General features: G+C 38.4%; 1 pseudogene; it reads right to left on the reverse strand.

The window, feature by feature from the left end:
• Positions 1-938: 938 nt before the first annotated feature.
• On the reverse strand, positions 939-1,307 carry LOC101592220 (annotated as a pseudogene).
• Between the last annotated feature and the right edge of the window lie 8,110 nt (positions 1,308-9,417).

The raw sequence follows: 9,417 nt of genomic DNA on the forward strand, positions 1-9,417 counted from the left end.
TCTTCTTCTTCTTCTTCTTCTTCTTCTTCTTCTTCTTCTTCTTCTTCTTCTTCTTCTTCTTTAGAGATTTGTCTTTACTGGCAATACCCACTCTCTTTGAAGTTAAGATGTGATACACTAATGTACAAGTAACTTGCCAAGGACTCTCACCTCTATTTGACCCACTTCTGTTTAGACATAATTAGAAAATCACCTCAGACCTTGTACTTCTCAATTATGTTAAAGTAAAATGCAATGAATGTAGTATGAGTTTCAAGGAGGCTTTTTCAGATCCCAAGTCATCTTTGATAATCACAAGCTTTATGGTGAGACAAGCATACACATTTGCTAAGGCATACACTTTTGTGTACAGGGAGGGGAAATGGATGTCTTATAAAATTGCATGAAAAACCATTATCAATCCAAAGTTTCCCATTTTTTTCAAAGATGCATTTTTAAAGAGAAGTTTATCTGGAAATTGGAAGAATCAAAAGACTACACAACCCAAAAATAAAAGCACATACAACAGCCCCCAGGGATAAGAAAATATGTAAGTTGGAGGGGAAAAAATCCTCAAAATTATTCTGGGCTACACTGCAGAGTAGCCATAAACACTTCCAGAAACTGGCTGGTTTCCTTCATACACTGGCAGCAGGTGAATGAGGTGCTCCAAACACTTGCATCATCATTAGCTGCCTCCCACAAGCCTCTGCCTATTTACAAAGGTGACTTTAGTGAGCATGTAAGCCCCAAAAGCTGTAGGGTTAATGTCAGTCTGCTCAAGCAAGAAAACCCTGATAAACTCCAGGAATGTCCAGGCCCACAGCATCATAGTGAAGAACAATTCCAGAGGTCTGAAGAAATTTGAATTTCTGTCCCTAATCAAGGAGAAGGGCCTTGTTATCTGGTTTACATTCAAGATCTAGTTGGTTCATCATTTTCATAAACTTTCTTCTGGGTTAGGAAACTTCCTCATGAGACTTGAGATATACTGGCTTGGAAAATTTCCTCAGTTTCCCCTGAGTTCAAAACCCCTGGCCTTGTAGTGGAGTGAGGGCCATTGGAGGTAGGTGAATCGGCCTTGGGTAAGGGATCTTGTAATGCAGTCCAGCTTCAATCCTGGCTGTACATTCTGCTATACACTAGTTAGTCAGCTCTGTGTCTGTGAGATTTTTGTTTTTCTGAAACAATGTTCTGGCTTTGTTTAGTATACACTGTTTTTCCTTAATGGTGTCTTCCATCTGCCCTGATGCTGCATGCCACTTCCTTGCAAGCCTGAAAACACTACAGTAGAGGTTAAGAACTTCTAGTACTGCTGCTGATGTCATCTGCAGATACTTATTGGTTTACTTGTTCACTCATTCCTCTTTGAATTAAAAGGAGCAAGGCTATAGTCTTATTCTCAAGTTTGTTGATCAGTGGAATTAATGCAGCTGGCTCTAACTGGCCTAGAAGATCTTCGTTTTTACACAGGACTAGCTTAGACTGACCTCTCCCCCTGCAATTGCTCTTACCTTCTCCCATTCACATTAGGGCATCCAAAAGTTTCAGAAGGGGGCAAGGCCCTAGCTCAGTTCTTTAAGTGGCTGCTTTCACAAAGCTGTCAGCCTCAGGTTGCTGGAGTTCCATCCCCACAACATTCCAACCAGCCAAACCTGAAGGCATTCGGAGCAAAAAAAAAAAAAAAAAAATCCTTATTGAAACTGTCTCATTCATATTTATTTCTCAATAAAGAAAAAGAGAAAGAAAAAAAAAACTAGAAATCCAAGGGCTGGCCAAATAGCTCAGTGGATTAAAGTGCCTGCAAGCAGGTTCAGGGACTGGGTGTTCGATCCCCAGGCCTACCATGTCAGCCCCGCCCCTGGGGCACACTGAGATGACAATTAAAATTGGGCTTGGTGGCATGCACCTGTAATTCAGCTCTTGGGAGGCTATAAACAGGCAGATCACTATGGGTCTGATCTAATTGTGAGATCCTGAACACCTTGGAGACCTTTCCCTAAAATGCAAAAAATAAAATTAAAAAAAAAAAAAGTACCAAAACCACGTGTTAGATTCTCTAATTTATAAAATACTGGGTATGTTTTCTGTCTATTCTGCTCCAGCACTTATGAAACGAAATACTCCCAGAAACAAAGGACAGAAATAAACATATTGTGTAAGTCAGGAAATTAGTTATGTATAATAAGAGCTTTAAATGTGCTTCCTGGAAATTACAATGTTTATCAAGAATGTTAAAATATTTGTCTTTTGTTTATGATGAAGTTGTGAACAAAAATAAAATAGACACTATTATACAATGAAAAAAAAAAGTTTCAGAAATGTCTCCCACTCACCACAGAAGTGCCACAGTCCCAGGCCGGCTGGGAGGAGGAGGCACCAGGAGTTTTGCTGATGGCCTTCTTCTTGTTCTGTTCTGAGTATTGCCCAAAAATTAAAAGAGAATATCCTGGCCTCTCCATGGTGATGTCACAAAGAAACTTGGAGAAATGTGGAGTAATACTGCAGCAGATGACAAGCAGCCATACGAGAAGTCTGGTAAGCTGAAGGAAAAATATGAAAAAGACATCGCTGATGTCCATCGCAGCAAAAAAGGGAGTTGTCAAGGCTGAAAAACAAGAAAAAGAAGGAAGAGGAGGAGGAGGAGGAAGTAGAGGATGAGGAGGATGACGAACAAGAGGATGATGATGAATAAGTTGGTTCTAGCGCAGTTTTTTTTTTTCTTGTATATAAAGCATTTAACCCCCCTGTACACAACTCACTCCTTTTGAAGAAAAAAAAGTTAAAATGTAAGGCTGTGCAAGGTTTGTTTTTAAACTGTACAGTGTCTTTTTTGGGGGGGTATACTTAGCACAGGTGGTATTTTCCATAGCCACTAACCTTGCCTGGTACAGCATGGGGGTTGTAAATTGACATGGAAATTTAAAGCAGGTTCTTCTTGGTGCACAGCACAAATTAGTTATATATGAGGACGGTAGTTTTTCATCTTCAGTAGTCTCTGATGCAGCTTAAATGAAATAATTGTTGTTCTGTTAACTGAATACCACTCTGTAATTGCAAAGTTGCAACTGTTTTGTTGACATTCTGGATGCTTCTAAATAAATACAATTTTTTAATTAAAGAAAAAAGTCTAGGGGCTGGTGAGATGGCTCAGTGGTCTAAAGCACCTACTTAGAACAAGTTTAGCAAAGCACAAGGACCGCGGTTCAATCCCCAGTACCACATGCCAGCCAGCCCCGCCCCCTGGTGGGCTGAGCTGGACACACACACACACACACACACACACACACACACACACGCGCACACACACACACAAATAAAGAAAGAAAGAAAGAAAGAAAGAAAGAAAGAAAAGAAAAAAGTAGCAGATACATGTAGGTAGGGCTATGACAAATGCATAACACTTGTTCATATTGGTAACATTGTAAAATGATAGTGTCACTATAGAAAATGGTATAGCAATTTCTCAGAAAAATTAACAATAGAATTTCCATATGCATCACCAGTCCCATTTCTGGGTGTAAAACAGAAAGAAAAAGAATATGAGAGAGAGAGAGAGAGAGAGAGAGAGAGAGAGAGAGAGAGAGAGAGAGGAAGAAGAAGACAAGAGACGAGAGAGACCATCTTGCAGGCCTGCTGTGCTGGCCCCACCATGCCTGCCCTGCCCCAGGTGTACTGAGACAGCTGTTGAGGCTGGTCGTGATGGTGTGCACCTGTAATCTCAGCGCTTAAGAGGCTGAAAACAGGAGTACCACTAAGAGTCTGATCTGTGTAGTGAGATCCTGTAGACCCTGTACTAAATATATTTTTTAAAAAATATTTAGTTAACCCTGTTACTAAATTTAGTTTATTTTCTATTCTTAATAATATAGTTGTTACTGTTAGAACAAATTTACCGTATGTCAATAGTTGTTTGTTTTGTGTCTATAGTATAATTACTGATCGCTTCTATTCTCACAAGTGGGACAGTGATAGCTTTTCTTTTTTTATCATATATCAATAACCAGTGTGTCTTTATTATTTTAGTTTCTGTAGTATTTTGTTTTTGTTATCGTATGCTCACAATACATAATGATTACTTTTACCTCATAATTTCTTGTTCCCCTTCCTCTGTACTCCCCTCTTATCTCTTATCTTTTGATCCCTTTCCCATTCGAAAGCATATGATTCCTGTTACCTATCATTTATTTTACTATTTATGCTTTGGGTTTCTCATATAAAATAAACCCTGTAATTAAAGAGCCTATAAGCAGGCTCAGGGGCTGGGGGTTTGGCTCCCTGGCCCGCTGTGCCTGCCCTGCCCCTGGGGTGCACTAAGACAGCAATGGAGACGGGGCAAGGTGGCGTGCGCCTGTAACCCCAGCTCTTGGGAGGCTGTAAACAGAAGGATAACTATGAGTCTGATCTAGTAGTGAGACCTTGAACACCCTGGAGACCTTTCCCTAAAATACAGAAAGGGATAAAAGAAAGAAAGAAACCATGTGATACTTAGACTTGGATGTCTGATTTATCTTACTTACTAGTGTGATCTCAAGGTACATTCATTTTCCTACAAATGACTCATATTTATTCTTCTTTGCAGCAGAGTGTTAGTCCATCGTGTATCAGTAGCACATGTTCATTATTCATTCATTATTCATTCATTGATAAACACACAGGTTGCTTCCAAGTTTTAGCTATTATGAGTTATGCTGCTATAGACATAGATAAGCATGTAGCATGACAACAGTTGTCATTAACTCTTTTGAAATGTTATCTAGAAAGGGAATAGCTGGAGCAAATGGAGTTGCTCACTGATATCTTAAAAATAAGAGAACATGAAAAGTACATCCAACAGTTATTAGACGATGCAAAGAAGAATAATCTAAGATTAAACGGAGGCCGGAGATATAGCTCAGAGGCACAATGCCTGCTTGGCAAGTGCACAGTCCTGAGTTTGACTCCCAGTAAGAATAATACTAATACTAATAAGATTAACTGGAATTAGTAAAAAAAAAGTATGAAGACAGCATAACTGGAATAAACAATGTGTTTACAGAAATAACAGCTGAAAATTTTCCAAACATGGGGGATAGTTTAACATGTAGATACATTAGGCATATATAGAACTCTATGTAGCCATGATCAGAAAAGAATTTTTCCACCACACATTGTGGTCAAATCCCAAAAAATTCAATGCAAGGACAGAATCTTAAAAGCTATTAGAGACAAGCAAATAAATTCCTTGCAATTGTAAACCCATTAGAATTATATCAGACTTCACAGACTTTAAAAGACCAAGACAAATTGGAGAGTGGAGTTTCAAGCCCTAAGAGAAAACAACTTCCAACCCAGGCTAATCTATCCTAAAAAACTACCTTTCAAAATTGATAGAGAAAAGGTTGGGGAGATAGCTCAATAGAATAAATGCTTCCTTGGCAAGTGCAAGGGCCTGAGTTCAACCCCCAGTTCTGCCCAAAATAAAAAGAAGAAATTGATAGAGAAATATAGTTTTTCCATGACAAAGAACACCTTAAGAAATTCATAGCCACCAAACCAGCACTCCAAAACTTTCTCAAGGACACTATAGAAAGAGATCATGAAGCCAACAATGCCAACAGCATAATTGTTGGGGGGGGGGTCCCAGTAAGGCAATAATCAACAGGACAATAATGCAATTGCAGAAATAATTCTATTCCTTTCAGTAATAACTATCAGTGTGAGTGGTTTCAAATCCCTATCAAAGACATAGACTGGCAGATTAGAATTAAAAAAAAAATACACAACAGAATGTTATTTTTAAGAACTACATTTAATCCAAAAGAAATTCATAAACTAAAATCAGAGGATCAGAGCCAGCCAGATAGCTCAACAGATTAAAGCACCTGCTTAGGCAGACACAGGGGCTGGGGTTTCGATCCCTGGCCTGCCATGCCCAGCCTGCCCCCGGGGGTACACTGAGATGACAAATGAGACTGGGCGTGGTGGTGCGTGCCTATAACCCCAGTGCTTGCATGGTTGAAAAACAGGAGGATCACTATGAGCCTGATCTGTGTAGTGAGACCCTGTAGACCCTGTACTAAACACTAAATAAATAAATAAAGTAAAAATCAGAGGATGGAAAAAAATACACCAAGCAAGGGGGATACAAAAACAAGCAGGAGCAGCTACGCTCTTTTCAGACAAAGTGAACTTGAATCAAACCTTATAAGAGAAAGAAGTTCAGGATATGAAAGATCAGCTGGATATAAAAGATCACTAAACACTGACACAGTGTTAATGTGGGATTTTATTACCCTACTATTACAAATAAATATATTAATCAAACAAAAAGTTAGGAAGAAATATAAAAGTTAAGTTACGTCTTCAAACAAATGAACTTAGCATCTACACGGTGCTGTACCCTACAACACAATACATGTTTTTCTCAGATGCACATATAATTTTCTCCAAAACATGTCATACAGTACTCCACAATGCATAAATAAATTAAAAAATCAAAATTTTTCAGTTTTCTATCAGATCACAGTACAATAAAGCTATAAATCAATGGCAAAAGAAACCACAGAAATTATTCAACATGCTCCTGAATAATCAGTGGATCATAGAAGAAATTAGACAATTCCTAGAATCAAATGGTGATGCTAATACAATATAACAGAACTTAAGGGGCACAACAAAAGTAGTCCTAAGAAGAATAGTAGTCCTATTTATGCATACAAATGCTCATATCAGAAGAACAGAGTAGCCCAAATAAATGACCTAATTGTGCACCTCACAGTCCTAGCAAAACAAAAGCAATTCCAAATGTAAAGCTAGCTTGAGGAAAAAAATCATAAAGATCAGAGCAGAAATTAATTAAATTGAGATGTAATGCAACGTAAAGAGTCAACAAACGAGACAAAGAGCTGCTTCTGTAAAAGAACATATAACCTTTTCACTAATCTTAACAAACAAAAAGAAGAGAAAAGACAAATAAAACTGTAAGTAGAAAATTTTAAAAAGGTGAAATCGCAGCAGACACCACTGAAATCCAGAAGATCATTAAAAGCTACTTCAAATAAGTTGAAGAATGCTAAAAAAATATGTTTCCTAATATACACAAATTACCAAAAGTAAGCTAAGAAAATATAATAATAATCCAGTAAGGGACAATGAAATTAAGACAGTAATAATAATAATAATAATAATAATAATAATAATAAATAACCTTACCAATTAAGACAAGCCTGGGATCTCAGAGATTACTCATTGAATTCTACAAGAATTCTATAAGAAATCTAACGCCAATACAATGCAAATGTTAACGAAATTGAAGTGAAAAGAACACTGTCATACTCATCCCTGGGTACTAGCATTGCCGTGATGCCATCCAAGAAAGGGAAGAGAGAGAGAGAGAGAGAGAGAGAGAGAGAGAGAGAGAGAGAGGGATCTTGAAGAAAGTAGGTAAGAAAGGAGTTTATCTCAATGTGATAAAAACCATTTATTAAAAACTGGTACCCAACACCATATTAAATGGGAAAAAACATTTTCCTCCAAAATCCAAAACAACACAAGAATTCCACTATCCCCACCGCTAGTTGATAAAGTACTCAAAACTGCCCTGACGCCAAGCATGATGACACATGCTTGTAAGCTCAGTGCCCAGGAGGTTCAGTCAGGAGGATTACCGCAACCTCAGGGCCAGTCTGGGCTTCATAATGATTTCAAGGCCAACTTGAACTACATAAATTGCCTGAGCAATCAAGCAAAGAAAGAAATGAGGGCTGCTGTTATCTTTATTCATAGATGGTAGGATCCTATATATACAAAGCTCAAAGACTTCTGCCAAAAGAAACTTAGAAATACAAAAAAAATTCCTAAAGGTAGTAGGATACAAAAATCAACACACAAAAGTGCATAGTGTCCCTATACTCCAATAATGAATCCACGAAGAAAGAAAACAATAACATAAAAGATAAATATTCAGGAATTAACAAAGGAAGTAAAAGACCTCTATAAGAAAACTAAAGACCTTTGTAAGAAAAAGGAGTCTGAAGAGGACATGGCTGGATACAAATCAACACTCAGAAATTAACAGCATTTTTATATACAAACAACAAAGTCACTGAGAGAGAGATTATGGACACAACACCCTTCACAACCGGATCAAAAAAAAAAAAAAAATGAAATACTTAGGAATCAATCTAACAAAGGAAGTAAAGGATCTTTACATTGAAAAATCCAGTGCTTGAAAAAGGAAATGGGAGAGGTTATCAGAAAATGGAAAGATATCCCTTATTCTTGGGGGGGGGGGACAACTAATATACTGAAAATGACCATACTTCCAAAATTACTGTATAGATTTAATGCAATCCCAATCAAAATACCATTAGCATACTTCACAAAACTATGAAAAACATTCCTAAAATTCATTTGGACCCAGAAGAAACCTAGAGTAGCAAAAACAGTCCTGGGCAACAAAGACAAGGCGGGGGCATCGCAATCCCAGACTTGAAAGTGTACTACAAAGCTGCTGGGACAAAAGCAGCAATTAAGGGGGGGAGGGGAGCAGCAATGGGCCAGGCCTGGCAGTGCGTGCCTGTAATCCACACCTGCAATCCCTAAACTCAGGAGGCTGTGGCAGGAGAATCATTAGGAATTCAAGAACAGCCTGGGCTATAACGCAAGCTCAAAGCCAGCCTGAACTGCATAGCAAGACCCTGCCTCAAAAAGACAAAAAAAGAAAAAAGAAATGAAGGAAGGAAGGAAAGAAGAAAAGAAGGAAGGAAGGAAAAAAAACAGCATGGTACTGACAAAAAAAAAAAAAAAAAAAGGATCAATGGAACAAATAAGAAGACGCAGAAACATGACCAAACACATTCAGCCACCTTACCTTTGACAAAGGGCCCAAACACCATTACTGAAAAAAAAAGATAGCCTCTTCAGTAAATGGTACTGGACACTCCGTAAGAGCTAAATTTTGGAAGCAACCCAAATGCCCATCAATCAATGAATGAATTAAGAAGTGAGATTTTGCTACAATGGAATACTACCCAGCCCTAAAAAGGAAGAACTTGAGACATTTCTAGCTCAACATTTGGACCTTGAGAACATACTATTTTTTCCTGTATTTTTAAGAAAGGGTCTAAGGGTGTTCAGGGTCTCACTACTAGATTGGACTCATAATGATTCTCCTGTTTATAGTCTCCCAAGTACTGTGATGAGAGGCATGTGCCACCACGCCCAGTATTAATCCCTGTCTCAGCATTCCTGGGGGCAAGGCAGGCATGGCCGGCATGGCAGACCCAGGGATTGAACCCCCAGCCCCTGCACCTGCTTGCAGGGGTTTTAATCCACTGAGCTATTTGGGCAGCCCTTATTAGCCTGTTTTAAAACACTGTTTTATTTACTTTTTTAATTTATTTTTTAAATGTATTTGTGTGTGTGTGTGTGTGTGTGTGTGTGTGTGTGTGTGTG

Source organism: Octodon degus, unplaced genomic scaffold (genome assembly GCF_000260255.1).
Source record: "Octodon degus isolate 3935 unplaced genomic scaffold, OctDeg1.0 scaffold00125, whole genome shotgun sequence".
NCBI lineage: Eukaryota > Metazoa > Chordata > Mammalia > Rodentia > Octodontidae > Octodon > Octodon degus.